The 20571-nt window shown below is 39.5% G+C and overlaps 1 pseudogene; it reads left to right on the top strand.

The window, feature by feature from the left end:
* Positions 1-1548: 1548 nt before the first annotated feature.
* Positions 1549-20230, top strand: LOC122296242 (annotated as a pseudogene).
* The last annotated feature ends 341 nt before the right edge of the window (positions 20231-20571 follow it).

The following is a 20571-nucleotide window of genomic DNA, read 5'->3' as shown; positions in this document are numbered from 1 at the left end:
ATTAGCCACATTGGTTTCTTTCTTATTATGCATTTGGATGTTGAGTTGAGTTAAATTGAATTGAGATGAAAATAAAAAATTGAATAAAGTATTATTAGAATATTATTTTTTAATATTATTATTATTTTCAAATTTGAAAAGTTGAATTGTTTATTATATTTTGTGTTGAAATTTTAAAACATTATAATAATTAAATAAAATGAGTTGAGATGAGTTAGAAATCCAAGTCTAAATTATTTTTCATTTTCAAATTTAACTCATTTTATGAATAATTGGTCCACGATGAATTAACCAAATCCATTTCATCCCAAATACGAGGTACGTAATTTTATCATTTTCTTCAAAAATGAAAAGTTCAACAAGTTTAAATACATTGTTTATTAATTTCGGCTCTCCCGCGGCTTTTTCTCTCTCTTCTTCCCTCTCTCTCTCCCGCGTCTCTTCCTTCTTTCTATTTTTCTAGTTTTTTTTTTCTCCTCTCTTCTTCTTCTTCTCTCTCTCACGCGGCTCTTCTTCTTCCCTTTTCACTTCCTTCTCTCCAGCACGGCACCGCGACAGCTTCTCTCCAGCACTGAGTTTTAATAACACGGTAAAATCCAAAACCCTCTCCTTGATTTTACTCTTGATTTTGTTGTTTGGGTTTGATTTCTTTTGGAACTGAAGGAAGCATTGGTTTTGCAGGTCCGGTAAAATCCACGACAGCTCCGCTCCGAGACGTTTGTAGGTCGGTATGCAACGGAAGCCAACGAAACTAATTTAATTCCTCGTACAGCCATCTTCCTGGTTCTTTATATAATTTCGTGTCGAACCAGGAAATTTTTTTACATTTGTAAAATAGGACTTCGCTTTTGAGTGTTTGATGCTTTTCTTGGGAAATCTCATTGTTGATTTGGTTGGCACAATTTTTAGGTCTAGATCTGGTCAATTTTCTTGCGATTACGATTTGTTGATTTGGTTCCAAGTCTTCTTTTCTTTGGTGTTATAGCCGTTTGTTGTTTCCTATCTTTTCCTACCTTCCGAGCAGAGGAAAATAAAGAAAAATAAAAGATGTGATCACTCTCTGCATGAACCACTGGGTTTTCTAGTTTCAACTTTGGGTTAGATTTATTTACTTTCATTTGATATCTTCTTCTTCTTCTTCTTTTTTTTTTTAATTATTATTATTATTTTATAGGTAAAAGTAAGTTTTATTAATAACAAAGGCTAGAAGTATACAAGGGACATGCCAGAGCACTACTTTCATTTGATATCTCTTTTCTTTATAGTGAAAATGGAGTTGGTTTTGATGAAAATAAAAATAAAAGTATTTATTTTAAGCAATATCACTTATGGAAGAGTTATTATAGATTATGAAAATAAAAATAAAAGTATTTTAAAAATAAAAATTAATCAATATAGAGAATGTGATGTCTAATTCAATGTAAATTTCAAGTTTTAAGTAATTAGTTAAAAGTGAAAAAATTACATATTTTTTAAATTTTGAAGATTGGGATGACCAATCTAATGCCAATGCTATTATTTATGTGAAGCCTTTTTGCGTGCAGCATCATTCTGACGCTACGTTGTGGGTGCCATGCCTTCTTAACCAACGCCACGCTGCGCCTTTCACTGTTTCACACTTATATCTGGCTCCAACTTTGAAGCAAAATTCCCTCTCTCTCTCTCTCTCTCTCTCTCACACGTATTAGGAGTTTCTGGAGGCCTCTCTCTCTTTCTCAAACGTACGAGTAGTTGTAGTTTCGGAGGTAACTTTCATATTCATTCCGATTGTTGCATATCCTTGTTCTAATTCTAATTTTGTGTTTCTTGCGAACTTGAATTCTTATGAGATTTGGTCTCCCATTTTGTGGTGTTAGAATTTTGCAGTTCCTATGTCTGCTTTCGGAACCCCTGCGGCCCCGAACCCTAATCCGAATAAGTCCTTTGAGGTAGGCGTTGTGATTTGAGTGTTTAGTTTTTTTGTTTTTGTAACTTTTTGTTTATTCTTTAGCTTAATTCCATGATTAAAACCCTACTTATGTGGTCGAATGTCTGACTTCTACTATTGCATCTGAGTTCTTATCTGAATTCCTGTATTTCTACTATTATCGAGCTTGAATTGTGTTGTCACAGAAGATATTAATGGCCACATTTTGTTTTTCCCTTTGTTTCTTAAATTGTTTCTCAAAGTATTTTGCAAACAAATTTTGACAATAAATATCTTTTTATTTTTATTTTTTATTCTTGCGTTATTCCCTCAAGTTATCTTGTTCTGGGAAAAGTATCTATGATTTTTTTCTTTGAATTGATCATGATTATGCAGAATCCTTAATGGCTTTTGACATATCCAGTTACTGTACCGTTTTGTATCAAATGGCGTTTTGTCATGAACCTGGAGCCTTTATTTTTGAAGCAGAAACCTATGTTTTTCAATTAAAGATTTGTCCCTGAATTGCTTTGTGGTATCTGCATGTATCTAAGTATAACCGTCAACTTCCCGATATTTAACAGAATATTAGTGAATCAAATATTACTGCTATTCTATCATTCTTGAATTCAGCTTCACTTGATATGGAACATAGTTATTCCCATTATATATTCAACGTACTTACAATTCTTGCTTTCTGTGCTTGTTTGCTTACAGAATTTTCTCTGCAGTAATGTGATTTTTTATTTTATTTTATTAAAACTTTCCTTGAGTTGAAATGACTTGGAGATATAATTCTAGGTGGCTCAACCTCCCAGCGATTCAGTTTCAAGCCTTAGTTTCAGCCCTAAGGCCAATTACCTGGTTGCCACTTCGTGGGATAACCAGGTTTGTTCAGTTTCTTATTTTCTTGTTTACTAAACTAAATTTTTTATTCTCATGCTAACTTGTCTTTCCTTTATCCTTTCTTCAATCCTATTGGCTTCTTTTTTGTAGGTAAGATGTTGGGAGATAATGCATAGTGGGGCTGTTGTAGGCAGTACACCCAAGGCTTCAATATCTCATGACCAACCGGTAAAACTGAAGATCATAACTTACACAAATTTTCTCGCTGTTGCTGAATCTACAATGGAAATAATCACTCTCTTGGTTGACCTTTTTTTAAAAACATTTTTTTTAAGGTGTTGTGCTCTGCTTGGAAAGATGATGGAACAACTGTATTTTCCGGAGGCTGTGATAAGCAAGCAAAAATGTGGCCTTTGTCTGGTGGGCAGCCAATGACTGTGGGCATGCATGATGCACCTATCAAAGAGATTGCGTGGATCCCAGAGATGAACCTCTTAGTTACAGGAAGTTGGGACAAGACCCTCAAGTAAAACATTGATTCATATCTTGATCTAGATTCCTTAGATATCCTCATTATTGTGTAGTTATGTTGTTTTTCTCTACCAGTTCAATTGGAATACTTAACTAAAAGTTATGAACAGTAGCGTTACTGTGGATTCTGTTCTCATGATTTGTATCTGATGCTAACATTTTAGTGTTTCGAGACTATTATGGAAGCAGTCATACTTTTATCTTTGTGGCCAGTGTGTGCGTTGCAAAAGAAATACTATATGGCTTAGAGTTTGATACTATTGATCCTTTGAGTGCTCAATGGCTTGAGCAACCTTTCAATGAGAACGAAGTTCTTACTGTGGTAAGAGGGATGGTCAGAGATAAGGCTCCTGGTCCAGATGGTTTTACCATAGCTTTTTTTCTAGATTGTTGGGACATTGTGAGGAAGGATATGATGAAAATGTTTCTTGAATTATGCTCCTAGACAATATTTCTTTTGCATTGTGGAAGAATTTTTTAGAAACACAGTGTTCTCTTATGTTATGGGATGGATATAAGTACGATGTTTTTATCTGCAATTTTTACAGATTGGATCACTGATCGAGGCTTTGTAATTTTATATCCTTCTTCATGTTTGGGCACTCGCTATTTATAGTATTTTTTTCCATTGGATGGTTAATTGTGCACTACTAATTGTTTTACATGCTCTACCATGTTTTGCAATCTGGTCGTCATGTGCACTTGACTACTAAGATTCTTATATTTGATTAAATATTTCTATTGTTTCCTACCAATTCTTAGGTATTGGGATACTAGACAGTCAAATCCAGTGCATACTTAACAACTCCCTGATCGTTGTTATGCATTGACAGTGAGGCATCCTTTGATGGTTGTTGGCACTGCAGATCGAAATCTGATAGTCTTCAACTTGCAGAACCCCCAGGTAATGTTCTGAAAGAAATGAGTGAAATATGCCTCCGACATGATTTTGTAGTCTTTCAACAATCAGATCTTCAATGTCACAAAACAATATTCGGTAACTATCTGGTAGTTGGGCTTTGCCTATTATTATGAATAAACTTCTTGATTACCAATAAAAAAAAAAAAACTGTCTGGTAGTGATATTTCAATAAGGAGGGATAGAGTAAGGAAGGAACTTCTAGGAGAGATAGAGTAAAAGGGAGGGATTTTTCTGGTGTTAATGAAGCCTGAAATTTTGTCTTGGAATGTTAGGGGATAAATGACGTTAATAAATGCCTTCGTATTAGAGCTCTTATTCGTAGTTGGAAGGTGGACGTTGTTTGTCTCCAAGAAACCAAATTGCAGTTTATTGATTGTAATATTATTCGTAGCTTATGGAGATGTGCCTTTGTTGGTTGGATTTATTTACCTTCTTTGGGGGCTTCAAGTGGTATTTTGTTAATGTGGGATAAGAGAGTTGTTGAGTTGGTAGAGGATTGCATTGGAGTTTTCTCGGTAGCTTCTGTTTTAAAAAATATTGAAGATGGTTGGATTTGGATTTTGGCTAATGTTTATGGGCCAAATAGAGATCGGGCTAGATTTATGTTGTGGGATGAATTGTCGGGCTTACATTACTTGTGGGATATGCGATGGTGTTTTTGTGGGGATTTTAATATTACTCTTTTTCCTAGTGAGAGGGAGGGTAATTCTCCTTTGTCTTCTGCTATGGAGAATTTTTCTCAACTTATTTTTGACTTGGAAATGCTGGATTTGCCTTTGGTTGGGGGGGAATACACGTGGTCTAATCGTAGAGGCGGTTCAAGGCTGGACAGATTCCTTGTTTCTTCCTCTTGGGAGTCTCAGTATCCAAGGGTAAGTAAAAAAGAATGCCTAGGGTTTGTTCTTATCATTTTCCCATTCTTCTTGATTGTGGGGGTATTCTTGAGCCTAGATGTTATTTTAAATTTGAGAATATGTGGCTTCAAGTTGAGGGTTTTGTAGACAAGGTGAGAAGCTGGTGGCATTCTTATTATTTTGAGGGAACTCCTAGTTTTGTGCTGGCAAGTAAACTTAGAGCTTTGAAGGCCGACTTGAAGATGTGGAATAAGGAAGTCTTTGGGAATGTAGAGAAGCAGAAAAAATCTCTTTGGGAAGAGCTTCAAGCCTTAGAGTCAGAGAGGAATTGTGAGGACTCATTGTCAAGAAAAAACGAAGTGGTGTTAGAACTTGAGAGAGTGCTTTTGTTGGATGAAATTTCATGGAGGCAGAAATCGAGAGTCTTATGGCTTAAAGAGGGGGATAAATGCACTAGTTTCTTTCATAAAATGGCTATTTCTCATAGACGTAACAATGCCATTGAGTTGCTCAAAGCTGATAATACTGTTCTGTCTTCCCCTGATGAGATTCATGAGCATGCTGTACAGTTTTATAGTTCTCTTTTAACTGAGACGGTGGATTGGAGACCTAAACTTGATGGGCTGTTTTTTGATTCATTGGATTCTGTTTCAGCAAACTGGATTGAGAGGCTGTTTGAAGAGGATGAGGTGTATTGGTTTGTTTGTGGGATGAGAAGAGACAAAGCTCCGGGTCCTGATGGTTATACTATGGCTTTTTTTCAAGATTGTTGGGAGATAGTGAGGGCAGAGGTGATGCAAGTTTTCCACGAATTTTATGATTAGCACAAGTTTGAGAAGTCGTTGAATGCAACTTTTATTTCTCTTATCCCTAAGAGAGTAGGTGCTTTGGAGTTGAAAGATTTCCAACCTATTAGTTTGGTGAGTGGTATATATAAGATAATTTCAAAGGTTTTGGCTAATCGTATGAGCACGGTGATGGAAAAGGTTATTTCAAAATCTCAAAATGCTTTTGTTAGAGGTCGACAAATTATTGATTCTGTGTTGATTGCAAATGAGTGTTTAGATAGTCGGCTTCGGGAAGGTGTTCTGGGGGTTCTTTGTAAGCTGGACATGGAGAAGGCTTTTTGACTATGTTAGCTGGGATTTTCTGATATACATGCTTAGAAGATGTGGCTTTGGTGTCGAATGGTGTGGCTGGGTTAGACAATGTATTTCGACTGCTATGTTTTTCAGTCTTAGTTAATGGTCAGCCTTGTGGTTTTTTTAAGAGTTCAAGAGGCTTGAGATAAGGAGATCTGTTATCTCCTTTCTTATTTATTCTTGTTATGGAGGCTTTTAGTCGTATGGTGGAGGCAGTAGTAGGGGTTGGATTTATTTCAAGTTTTTCAGTTGGTTCTTCTTCTAATGGCTTTACTTCTGTATCGCACTTACTTTTTGCCGATGATACTTTAATTTTATGTGATGATCAGATTAAAGCATTGAGGGCTGTACTGTTATGTTTTCAAGCCATTTCTGGGTTAAAAGTGAACTTGGGTAAATCGGAGTTGGTCCCGGTAGGAGTTGTTCATAATATTAATGATTTATCGTCGTTGTTGGGTTGTAGAGTTTCTTCTCTGCCTATGAAATATCTCGGTCTCCCGTTGGGGGCATCATTCAAGGCAAAGTATATTTGGAACAGGGTGGTTGAGAAGATTGAGAAAAGGTTGGCGGCTTGTAAAAGGATGTATTTATCTAAAGGGGGTAGAATCACCCTTATAAAGAGTATCCTTCCGAATATTCCAACATAATTTCTTTCTTTATTCCCTTTACCAGTTGGTGTGGCTGATCTTCTCGAAAAATTGTATAGAGCTTTTTTGTGGGGAGGTTTGGGGGAGGAGAAAAGAGTACCTTTACTTAATTAGAAAAAAGTATGTTGTCCTATTGAGGTTGGTGATTGGGTGTTTGTAATTTGTGTAGTTTCAATAAGGCATTATTAGGGAAGTGGTTGTGGAGATTTAATAAAGAAGAGGGTGCGATGTGGAGAGGGGTGATTGTCCGGAAGTATGGTAGTGATGGGGGTGTTGGTGTACTAAGGAGAGCAGGGGGACTTATGGGGTAAGCTTATGGAAATTCATTAGAAAGGGTTGGGATAATTTTTTTTTTTTTTTGATAGGTAAAAGAAATTTTATTGATCCACGTAAAAAGGCAAAGCCCAAGTATACAGGGAGTATACAAGAAAATGCCTAATTACAAATTACGTGCTACGTATAGTAGCATAAAAGTCATTAAAACTCATTCCATTCAATACAATAGAGGAGGCCCACAATAACAACGTATGAAAGAAAAAGTCCCTAAAACCAGCCGGGGAGCGTTCCTTATCCTCAAAACAGCGGCCGTTTCTTTCATTCCAAGTGCACCACATTAGACATACCGGTACCATTTTCCAAACAGCAGAATCTGTCGGTTGCCTCCAATCCTTTGCCAGCAGTACAATAAATCTATTACCCTCTTTGGCATAACCCATGCGATACCAAGTCTTGAGAGGATTTTATCCCATAGGGCCTTGACTACTTTACAGTGAAGGAGAAGGTGATCCGTTGATTCGTTGTCATGTTTACACAAGAAACACCAGTCCATTATGATTAGACTGCGCTTTCTTAGTTTGTCTATAGTCAGGATTTTGCCATGAGAAGCCAACCAACCAAAGAAAGCAACCTTAAGAGGGGCATTACTCCTCCAGATGCTCTTCCAAGGAAAGGTATTAGGGGAGTGAGTTGTCAAGGCCTTGTAGTATGAGCGAACTGAGAATTTCTTGTTCCCGGTGCGTGTCCATACTAATCTGTCCTCCCTTCCTACCCTGTGTTTCAGAGCATATAGTACGCTGTAGAAATCAGTGATGTCTCCCACCTCCCAATCCTGAGCAGCACGAGTAAATCTCACGGACCAATGAATAGACTCAGCAGTATTACTCATGTTCTCAGCCACTGAGGAGTCCTAATCAAACGCAATCCTATAGAGAGAAGGGAAAGCATTTTTCAAGGCAACATCCCTGCACCAAATGTCATGCCAAAATCTGATACATGTGCCCCCTCCTATCTCATATTTGCAATTGCCGAGAAGGTCATTCCAACCATTCCGAATAAATTTCCAAACTCCCACACCATACGCACCTCTTACTTCCTTTGTGCACCAACCACCCCAGATGTTTCCATATTTGACATCCAAAATATTCCTCCAAAGAGCATTTTCCTCATGCATATAACGCCATAACCATTTTCCAAGAAGTGCTGTATTGAAGGTTCTTAGTTTTTTTAAGCCCAAACCGCCGCAAGCCAAAGGAGTACATACTTTATCCCACTTTACCAAGTGGAATTTCTTTGTATCTTCTATGCCTCCCCAAAGAAAGTCGCGGAAGATCTTTTCCATTCTATTTGCCACCCCTGCTAGCAGAGGGAATAAAGAGAGAAAGTATGTTGGGAGATTAGATAACGTACTCTTAATAAGAGTGATTCTCCCTCCCTTGGACAAGTAAATCATTTTCCAACCCGCCAATTTGCCTTCAATTTTCTCAATGATCCCTTCCCACATTACCTTGGATTTATGAGGGGCCCCCAAGGGAAGTCCAAGGTACTGTAGAGGCAAGGATGAAATCTTACATACCAAAATGGCAGCCACTTCGTTTAAGTTATGGACCCTACCAACCGGAACTATTTCCCTCTTTGCTAAATTTACTTTAAGGCTTGAGACAGCTTCAAAACCAAAGAAAAGTCCTCTTAAAGAGCGAATCTGATCCAAATCCGGGTCACAAAAGATCAAAGTGTCATCGGCGAAAAGGAGTTGGGAGATTGACACGCTACCCTGGGAGGAACCGCCTACTGAGAAACCTGAGATGAGTCCCCTATCCACCACCCTTTCCATCATTCTGCTCAGTACATCCATGATGAGAATAAATAGGAGCAGCAATAATGGATCCCCTTGTCTTAAACCCCGAGAGCTGTTGAAAAAGCCTTTAGGAGTGCCATTGATTAAGATAGAGAATCTGGCATTTGTAATACAATGTTTGATCCATTGGCACCATTTTTCCCCAAAGCCATACCTATCAAGGATATATAACAAGAAATCCCAATTCACATGATCAAATGCCTTCTCCATATCCAGTTTACACAAGATACCTGGGGTGCCGTCTCTGACTCTGCTCTCCAGACATTCATTGGCAATGAGGACCGAGTCTAGTATTTGTCTTCCTTTTACAAATGCATTTTGCCTTTGCGACTTCAAGATGAGCTTCCCCATGACTTTGCTCAGTCTTTTTGCTAGAACTTTGGAGATGATCTTGTAGGTCCCACTGATCAAACTTATGGGCCGGAAATCATTCACTTCCACCGACCTCGCCTTCTTAGGGATGAGGGTGATAAAAGTGACATTAGGGCTCTTCTCGAATTTCATAAAAGAGTGAAATTCCGAGAAGACCTTCATCAGGTCCTCCTTAATGATACCCCAACAGGCTTGAAAGAAGGCCATTGGAAAGCCATCTGGTCCTGAGACTTTGTCCTTGTTCATACCTTTGATCACGCCCAACACCTCGTCTTCTTCGAAAGGTCTCTCCAACCAAGATGCGCTTGTGTGGTCGATGGGATCAAAAACTAGACCGTCCACCTTGGGTCTCCAAGGGTGTTGCTCTGTCAGAAGTTTATCATAAAAGAGGATAACATGATCCTTGATGGCGTCACGGCCCGAAATGACCCTGCCCTCCTCATGAAGGACCTCTATGGTGTTGTTCCTTCGGTGAGAATTTGCGACCTTATGAAAAAACTTTGTGCTTTTATCTCCTTCCTTCAACCAAAGAGCCCGTGATTTTTGCCTCCACGAGATCTCCTCCATTAGGGTGATTTTTTCTAGCTCAGCGACTACAATCAATTTTCTTGCTCTACTCTCAGCTGATAAGCCCATTTCAACCTCTCTTTCATCCAACTATTTTAATTCCGTAAATAGCTTGTCCCGCTGATCATTAATGTTCCCCCAGACTTCCAAATTCCATTTCTTCAGGTCATTCTTCAAAGCTTTGAGCTTTCTTGCTAGAACATAGCTAGGGGTGCCCGTGAACTGATAGGATGCCCACCATGAGCTGATTTTTTCAGTGAACCCATCTGCCTTTAACCACATGTTCTCGAATTTGAAATATCTCCTTCCCTCTGAAAGGCCTCCACAATCTAGCAAAAGAGGGAAATGATATGAACATAGCCGAGGGAGACGTTTTTGGCACAGCGTAGGAAAATGGGTTTCCCATGAAGAGGAAACAACAAACCTGTCCAAGCTCGACCAGGCCCTTCCATTTGACCAGGTGAAGTCTCCTCCTGCTAAAGGAAGATCCATCAGGTCTAACTCGAAGAGAAGTGTTGAGAAGTCTGCCATAGCTGAACCCAGATTGAAAATTCCAGACTACTCGCTCGGAAAGCGAGTGATATTAAAATCGCCCCCTATACACCACGGGATGTCCCACCAACTGCAAAGGCCAGATATTTCATCCCAAAAAAGTTTTCTACTACTATCCTCATTTGGTTCGTAGACACCTGCGAACCCCCTAACAAAATCATCGTCAACATTCGAGAAGGAGCACGCAATTGAGAAGGCCCCAACACAATCCTCAACAAAATTTACTGCTCTCTTATCCCACATCACCAAAATACCCCCTGAGGCGCCCTGTGAAGCCAGTGTGGTCCATCCTGCATGCCAATCCCTTAGTAAATTCTTCTCTAAGTCGTTTGTTCGGGTTGTTTAGGCCACTAACATTCCAAGAAAGAATCTTGGGTTTCATGGATCACCAAGATTCACCCTATCCTTAGTGCGTCCCCTGCTCGTGCTACCCTCCCGTATGTCATAATTTATGAAGCAGGTGAGTCTCCTTAATTCCCTTTCCTTCTTGCCCACGGATTTGGCGAGGGAGGGCTGGCCTGCTCTTATTGCGACGAAAAGAGCTTGCATTTGTTCCTCAAAGCCTTCACAAGACATCCCCATGAATTGACACATATCATTAACCTTCTCGATGACCCAATCAGGTTGCGAAATATCCCAAGGAACTATTGGGGGCAAGGAGCAGAGGGGACTAGGCACATCCTCGGCTTCGTACACATCGGTTAAGTGAAAATCCGTCCCAAGCTCCTTACATGTTAACTGCAGATCTAAATCATAGGGTGTTTCTTCGTCCGAGCTCCTCCCATCAACATCCACCTCTTCCGTTTCAGTGCATAGGACCTTGGACAGATTTTTTGAGAGACCCATACGCGTGAGAAAAAAATCAGGTGCTTCCCCCGTATCTGGCCTAGGTGAGTGGCCGTCATCCGCGGCCGGGATGAGCTTCGACAGGCTAACCGAGGGGTCGTAGGTCCCCATCGGCTCTGTCTGGGTCGTTTCTGGGCTGGTGGTTGTCTGGGAAGAGTTGGCGACGTGAAGCCCAGCTATCCTGGCATTTTGTAGAGCTTCCGAAGGATCTCCATTCCCGTCGGAGGGGACCTCAGCAACCGTCGGAGTCTTCTGTGTCGCCGGTGCTAATGCCGGCAGAGGGGGTTGGCTCAGACCCAATGTAGGAGAGACGGGAGGGGTCCTATGCGCTGAAGGTTTTCGGGCGCCCGATCTAAAGTTTTCAGATCCGAGTGGTGCCTGTGGGCTTGAGGCCCGTGAGTGTGAGCCCGTGAGGATAGGACTCGTATGGAGGTGCTGTTGTGTGTCCCTGAGGTGCGGGCTTGAGCTCCTTCAAGGTTGGGCTGAAAATGTGCTGAAACCATCCAGCCCATTAGGCCCATGGGTCCCCTTTCCTTTTACGCAGTCTGTACCCAGCTCCTTTTCTGCCAACGTGTCCAGCCTAGTCGACCCATCACCTACCTCTTATACTCTGCCCTTGCAGAGATCTTTTGAAACTCTTTAGGAAAAGATTTCTCGGAGATGTGCAGGGAGTCAGACCCATGCCTACCTACTTCCATCACTAAGCTTAGACCCAGGTCTACCTTTTTCATCAGAGAAGAAACTTCATGAAAGACTTCAGAAAGCTCTGCCCTGACATCCCAAAAAACACCCTCTATCTCCCCTCGTTTGATATTTCTGTCAGAGAGCCGCATCATGTCTGCTGGGTAAGGACCAGAATGTCCTTTCGTTGCCACCATGGCAGAGCTATTCTTTGACGTAGAACCAAACACGACTATGGCGTATGAGGCTGGCTTCCCATCCCGATTTGTGCACCCCGCGGTGGGCACCACCTTGCTTTCCACCATTTTTTTCAGATTATATGCAAACCCCTCCCATCCACAACTCTTAATACCTTCAAGGATAATCAGTGAGCCTCTTCTCTGGCCGTTGGTGAACTCCTCCAACAGAAGGTAATATCCCCTAGCATTCCTAAGAAGATGCAACATGAGAAACCCATTGCTGCCCAACCTTAGTTTTCTGAAAAAATTCTCACGCCACCTATACCCGGTGGCTTCCGTCACCATATTTACCACCCATGAAACCGCTGCCCCATTGATAAGAAGAAAAAGAGCCATCCGCCGGTTTCTTTCAGTGATGCGGAAGCTATTGGTACCTTCCTTTGAAAAAATGAAAGTTTTTGCTTCCACTGTAAAAAGTCTAGTTTCTGCCATTGATCTTCAGCAGGAGGGTGAGGAGAAGGGAAAGAGGGAAAGAAGAAGGAAGGGATCAAAGGAGGGAAAGTGAAGGAAGGGGGGGAAGGGGAGGTGGGGGGGTTCAACTCCGGCGAGGGGTGCCGGAGTGGTTACGTGCATGCATGCAGGGGGGGTGTACAGAGAGGAAAGAGGGAAATTGGTAAGGTTGGGATAATTTTTTAAACAAGTTTATTTTGGGGTAGGTGATGGCTCAATAATTCGTTTCTAGTTTGATGTTTGGTGTTGTGAGTCTGCTTTGTTTAGAGCTTTTCCAAATGTCTTCAGATTGGCAACAAATCAGCAGGCTTCCATTTCTGGAATGTTGAGTTTTTCTAATGAAGAGGTGCATTGGAATGTCTGTTTTTTCAGATCTGTTCGGGATTGGGAAATTGAGGAGGTGACTGATTTTTTCAAGTTGTTGTATTCAGTGACTATTAGAAGGCATGAAAGGGATCATATTCTCTGGAAAAGTATAGAGACCAGTAAGTTTTCTGTTAGATCTTTTTATAGAAAAACTCTAGACACAACCGGCCAGAGAAATCGCGGGGGCATCGCGTCCCACGTGGCAAAACAAGAACGACGCCGTTTTTTATCAATTGACCAAAACGTACGTTATCTCCCTTTCCTCTCATTTCCCCTCGTCTTCGATATCATTTTCCATCATTTATACAGTTTCAAATCTCACAACATGCATCAGTGATCGAATTGAAAGAAAAAAAAATCTCAAATTGGTGTTCATACAGTGTCTTTGAAGCTTCTTTGCTGAGGATTTCATTGTGCTGCAACAAAAAAAGGAGCCTAAAAATAGGCTCAGAGCATATAACAATAGAGAGAGAGAGAGAGAGAGAGAGAGAGAGAGAGAGAGAGAGAGAGAGAGAGAGGTGTACTATGCCATATCTACCAGTTGGATCAACTTCAGTCTTCAACAAACTCGGAGTAATCTGGTTCAAGATGTGCAAGAACATTCATCCTCTATTTTTTTTCCTACCTTTTCTGGGGTCTCTGTTCTTTCCTATGATTATCCCCCCAGTTACCCTTCTTCTTCTACAGTTCTGACACGCACACACCAGAGAGATTTATCATACAAAAATAGGATGCACTTCTCCAAAAATTTTGAGAGAGAGTGTGTGAGAAAGCTGTGGAAATGAACAATTATTTACATGAGAGAGAGAGAGAGAGAGAGAGAGAGAGAGAGAGGCAAAGGAGCTTCAAAGATAATATATGAACACCAATTTGAGATTTTTTTTCCCCTTCAATTCGAACGTTTTTTGGTCCTTCATTCGGCTTGCAGCATACCCATCTCGGATTTCTTCAAAATCTGAGCTTTTTGGGTCCTTCTATTTGTTCTTGTACACGGTCATCTGATATATTTGTCAATTCTTGATGTTTGATCATTGCAGTTACAGAGCTTTTGATGAGTACGACGGAATTGAAGTTGCTTGGACCCAGGTCAAGCTTTATGATTTCCTGCAAAGCCCCGAAGATCTTGAAATCTATACTGTGAAATTTATCTCCTTAAGACGTTGAAGCACAACAACATTATGGAATTTTACACTTTTTGGGTTGATACCGCAAATAGGAACATCAATTTCGTCGCTGAAATGTTCACTTTTGGGACTCTGAGGCAGTAAGCCTTTTTTAATGTGATCGCTTGCGAGAGATTGAAGAAGGTAGGAAAAGATAGAAGAGAGAGAGAGATCGGTAAGGAGGTTGCGAAGAAGGAAGAGGAAGGGAAGGAAGTATTTGGAGCTACGAAGATAAGACTATGCCAAATCTGTCATTCTCGAGCCCTGTGTTTGTTCCCATAGCCGGTTGTCATTCAATTTTTTATTTATTTTTTAATATAGGCTGACATGGCGTCATGGTTCCCCCACGAGTACGCGGCTCGGTTGCCTGTAGCGCTTCTCCTTTTTATAAGACGATGAATGGTCAGCAAAATTTTTCTTTTTCCTTGGAAGAATATTTGGAAGGTTTGTGTTCCGTCAAAAGTTGCTTTCTTTGTTTGGACCGCGGCAATTGGAAACATTCAGACTATTGACAATTTGAGAAAGCATGGAATGATGGTTATGGAGTGGTGTTTCATGTGTAAGAAAGCTGGAGAATCAGTGGATCATCTTCTTATTCACTGTGATGCGGCTAAAGGGTTATGGGAAGGTGTATTTAGAAGAATTGGACTATCCTCGGTTATGCCAAAATCAGTGACAGAAATTCTTGCTTGCTGGCCTAGAATTCATTCTTGTTCTCAAGTTGCAGCAGCGTGGAAGATGATTCCTTTGTGTATTATGTGGCGCATCTGGATGGAAAGGAATGAGAGGTGTTTTAATGATAGGGAACGTTCTGTAGATGATCTCTGGAAATTTTTTATGTTTTCCCTATTTTCTTGGTTTTCAGCCATTGTTCTTAATGGTGGGGCAGTCCATGAGTTTTTGTTTTCGCTGTTTTAGTTCTTGAATGTTCTTAGGTGTTTCTCTTGTATACTTCCTGTGTACATTTCATTCGTGGAATAAATTTTTACTTATCAAATAAAAAAAAAAGTTTCATAAAATCGGAGCTACTCATTATGCCATTTTTTATATTAATTATCTCATCCATGACCTTCTACTTTCTATTGTAACCCCTAGCTAGGTGTTTCTCATGTATATATTACCTGTGTACCTGGGTTTTGCTTATTTCTATGAATATAATTTCTTGATTTCCTATAAAAGAAAATATTAATTATCTCATCTAGACTTATAACAATTGAGCATATATTATCTCATCTAGACTTTTAACAATTGAGCATATGAGGCTATCTTCAAGTTTAATTTATATTGCTATATGGACATCTATCTTTAGTTGATTGGGTAAGATTGTCTGGGTATTTGAAAGACGGTTTGCTATTTTTTTGAAAATTTCCACATTTGGATTTCATGAGAATTTCGTTAATTTATTTTTCCACAATATTCTTGACTGAAACTTAACAGCTTGAGTGCTTCCTCATTTTTATTATTTTGGAGGGTCCTTATAAGGCCCTCAGATAAAAGATCATCCCATTGTTTAGGTTAGTGTTTTTCTTTGTTTGCTTGTATGGTCTAATAAATGTGGGGTCTATTATTTAATCTGTGGATGAACTTGATTGTGAAAACCTTAGAATATGCTGTTGCTCTATATACTTTCACTTGATATTGGTTTGTCTTTATTAAGTTTTCTGTATGTTTCCCTTTTAGTAATAGAAGTTTCATTTGGTGAGTTGGGATAAGGTATATCTACCGGTTTCAAGTGGAGGTTTGGGAGTGCGAAATTTGAGGCACTTTAACAAAGCTCTTTTTGGGAAATGGTTATGGAGATATCATATAGAAAGGGATGCATTATGGAAAAATTAAATACGGGAGAATGTGGGGGAGTTGGTGTTCTAATGAAGTAGAAGGAGCGTATGGGTTGGGATTGTGGAAGTCCATTCGAATGGGTTGGGGGGAGTTTGTTAATCATGTCAAATTTAAGGTGGGGGATGGATCAAGGATACATTTTTGGCATGACATTTGGTGTGGCAATTCAGTACTAAAAAATGTCGTCCCTTCACTTTTTAGGATCACAAGGCACCAAGATGCAGCAGTGGCTAATTGCTTTTCTTTTTTGAATAATAGTCCTCAATGGAATGTTGATTTTGTGAGAAATGTGCATGACAGGGAAGTGAATGTAATCTCTGAGTTTTTTGGTAGATTATATGAGTTGAGTATTGTTCGTTCCTATTACAAGGTGTTAACCTGTCGAGGTGTTTGTGACTACCCTTGGAAAAGCATTTTGAAAGTTAAGGTGCCTAGTAAGGTGGCGTTCTTCTGTTGGCTAGTGTCTTGATAAAATTCTGACCACGGAAAATTTACGTAAGTGTGGACTTTGCGTCGTAGATTGGTGTTCCATGTGCAAGAAAGATGGTGAATTAGTAAACCACCTTTTTTTGATTGCGAGGTGGCTAAGAGTTTGTGGTACGAGATTTTTGGTAGGATAGGTATAGTTTGGGTGATGCCTAAGCAGGTGGTGGATCTACTTGTTGGAGAGCTGTAGAGGGGAGACAATGTATGCGAAATTAGAGAATTTTTCTTTAATACTTTTATGTTTGTGGGCTAAGGCTATTGTAATGAATGGTGAAGAATTTCTGGATATACTTTGTCTTTTCTGTCATTTTTAGTTAGTGTATGTAGGTATTTCCTCTTGCATACCTCCTATGTACTTAGGCTATGCCTATTCTTGGTAATAAATCTCTTATTAATTATCAAAAAAGAAGTTTTTGTGCTTTTGGAAGCAACAGTATGTGCGGTTGCTGTCATGGAGGAGTTAAATTTAAAAATAACCTCTAATGCCTCTTCATGGGAGTCAAGGCTTTTTCTGTACGTGTGTTGTTATTTGATAGTATATATTTCCACAATAATGCAAAAATGCCTGAGATGCATTGATGTTTCAGTTTAGTATCCGTATTTCCACAATAATGAGTGTGAGAATTTTAATATCCATATTTAGCTATATTTTTCTTTAAATTTTTTAAGTCTACTCGTGTTCCACATGCCAACAGACCGAGTTCAAGAGAATCACTTCACCTTTAAAGTATCAGACAAGATGCGTCACTGCCTTCCCTGATCAGCAAGGTTTCTTGGTATGAATCTGCTTCTTGATACATTATTTACCATCATTTATCTATGATTATCCTGTAGATTTTTTTATTGTTGACTTTTGGCAGTGCTGCCCCCTGCCCCCTTTTTTGGGTTGCCTCTGTTGGCATGCTCCTTACTTTTTCAAATTTCTCCAATGATTGATAAACAAAGTATTTTATATACATATGTTCATGAGAAAATGTACTTGGGACTTCCAACTATGTTCTGTCAGCTGGTGGAAAATATTAAGGAAGACGACCATTTAAATAGTGCAGCACGTCCTATATTAAATTTAAACATAATACAAAACAATAATACTCAAATGATAACTGCTCAACTATTTGTTCTGCACTAAAGTAGACATATCTGTTATTAATTTCCCTTGATAAGCTCTAGCAAAAGCTTTTCCACAAGGTTCAGTATGTTTAGTCTCCAAGGTTACCTAGAAACAGGTGAGGAACCCAAAGCAATGATAAAGCAAAAGATATAGAAGCCACCAACATGGGTTTCATAATAGTGAGTGATTAGAACAAAATCCACTTTCTTGATGGAAGAAAGTTACCCCTAAGACACAGGTCATTGGTCACAGACTGCACGAGGAAGAAGAGATGGCAAATAATCTTTTTCATTTCACATATTTTTTTGGTTTTTACCAGTTATGTATCTCTTGGTCAACTGTTTTGCTTGAATTTGCCGTCACTTCATGTTTTTTACTGTAATGGGTGGTTGTGATCATTGAATTTGTTGTTTTTCATTCAGGTTGGCTCAATAGAGGGAAGGGTTGGTGTACACCACCTCGACGAGTCACAGCAAAGTAAAAACTTCACTTTTAAATGCCATAGGGACGGCAATGAGATATACTCTGTCAACTCTCTAAACTTCCACCCTGTAAGATTCTGTATTGCTATTCGATCTCTTTGTAAGCTATTTGTTTGATAGCTTACACTTTCATAGTAGACTCAAATCTTTTGCTAGCATTAGCTTTCTTTCCTCAAGTTACGTGAAGATACAACTCTTCGAACTCAGAATGTGAACTGTTCGGTGCTTTATGTATTTTGATCAGTTACTGCATAAGATCTTATCTGCTCACCCTGTGTCAGGTGCATCACACTTTTGCAACTGCGGGGTCTGATGGTGCTTTTAACTTCTGGGACAAAGACAGCAAGCAGAGACTCAAGGTGTGCACAATGTCTTTTTTAAGCTCAAATCATATTCAATTAATTTTATTGCTTTTACGACATTTCAATTAAGTCTAGGTTTCATTTTTTTAATAATTAACTGAATACGTAGTGGTTTTATCAATGCATCTTTCCACAATTAAAATGTCTGGTTTGGTATAGACACATGCACACATTCTTGCTGGCTCATAATATCTCAAATCTAATATGCAATATTCAGCCAAACCCAAAGGGGTTCCTAGTATGCGAGATATCTTTTGTCTACTGTCATTAGAGCAGTTATATTTTCTGGCTGAAGTACACGTGTAACACCATTTTTTGGTTCAGGCCATGGCTAGGTGCAGTCAACCAATACCATGCAGTACATTCAACAACGATGGTTCACTCTTTGCATACTCAGTATGACTCGCTTCATTTTTTTACCTCCAGTATGATTCCCTTTTTTTTTTGAAGCATAATGTTCTATTTCTCCTCCTCACTTTACATCCTGGGCATACTCATCTATACATGCGTATGGGCGTCTTCAAGATCAAAATAATGGGGGATTTCTTGAGACCCCCTCCCCCCCCCCCCCCCCCCCCCCCCCCTCCTCTCTCCTCTCTCTCTCAACTTAATATGTTTTCTGCAAGAAGAGTAAATAAACAAGGTTTTTAGAATGGGAAATCAGTTCCTTGGAGTGAACTATTCAGCTAACCATACCATAATATGTTTGTGAACCTTTCCAAGTCCAGACGTGATTAAATCAATCAGATCTGGCTGCTAGGGTTGCTTCTTGCTCCATATTTTCGTAGCTACAATATTTACTCATCTAAAGGAGGGACGCATAATTTAAAGGCTAAATCTGTCTTGTTTGAAATTATCTTGGACATATATTTATGTGGGCACGAAATTTTTACTTTTAACTGGCTGTAGGCATGCTACGACTGGAGTAAGGGTGCTGAGAATCACAATCCAACAACTGCGAAGTCCTACATTTTCCTGCATCTGCCACAGGTACATTCATTTGTATGGTTTGAAGATAGATAAAACTATTAAATGAAATGCTAATCTGTCCTTCAGAGCACCCTGGTGAAAAGTGAAAACATCTTTTTTATTTTTCTCTGGGTGCAGGAATCTGAGGTTAAAAGCAAGCCACGTGTTGCAACTGGTAGAAAGTGAAGGTTCTCATTACTTGAATCACTACAGCTGATCGGAGATTTGATCGTCTCTCTTTTTGGCTTAGTACAATGACCGTCTCTCTTTTTGCTCCTCCTTCCCCTTCCTCAATTACTGCTGTATGAAGGCAGCTTACTGTAACGGGTTATAATGAGGTTCACCAGGTGGTGGTTTTCAGTATCATGAAAGGGCATTTAGTTTTTTTAGTTTTGCGTTTTCTGTGTGTTGTAGGTTAGAACTTCGTTCCTCAGCCGTTGGTTCTCTATCATGAAAGGGTATGTATGATATGCCTAGTCTTGCATTACATATTTTACGAGGTTCTGGGGTGTTTGGTTCTGGTCGTGTGGGAAGGATACTTGGAAGGATATTTTCTTAGATTGTCCTTCATCGAGTAGTAGTTCGTTTATTAGGCTTAACGTCCAAGATCCGTGTGAGATCACTTTTAGGTGGTTCAGATGTATGGTTACCTGAGCCTAACCTGATTACTGTCTTCATTTTCTTTAGGGATGCAATTGGTCTGTTTTTGAACGTATTTTAGAACTGAATTAGTATACACCAGTTTTGGATGTTTTCTTTGTTATTTATTTATTTATTGTTTGATTTTGTGGGTTATTATTATATGTTATAATCATTTATAAGCACATTTAAAGCAATCTCGAGTTCTCAACTTGGGTCGGGACATCCTTAAGAACTTGACGGAAGTAAAAGCATCTTTCTTTCTAGCCCTTGTTTCTGGATGATGTTCGGTATAGTGAAGATAGATTTTGAACCTAGACATCCAACAATCGATGGGCAAAGAAAAAAATCAAATGGTGGCTGGAAGGTTACACTAAGAACTTGCAGATGTGAGTCATGTGACGAAAAGATAAAGGATCAAGAGAAGGCCCGCATTTTCTTCGAGAGACAGACACCAAAGCTTTT

This window comes from Carya illinoinensis, chromosome 15, assembly GCF_018687715.1.
Source record: "Carya illinoinensis cultivar Pawnee chromosome 15, C.illinoinensisPawnee_v1, whole genome shotgun sequence".
NCBI lineage: Eukaryota > Viridiplantae > Streptophyta > Magnoliopsida > Fagales > Juglandaceae > Carya > Carya illinoinensis.
This window is presented reverse-complemented; position numbering and strand designations above follow the sequence as displayed.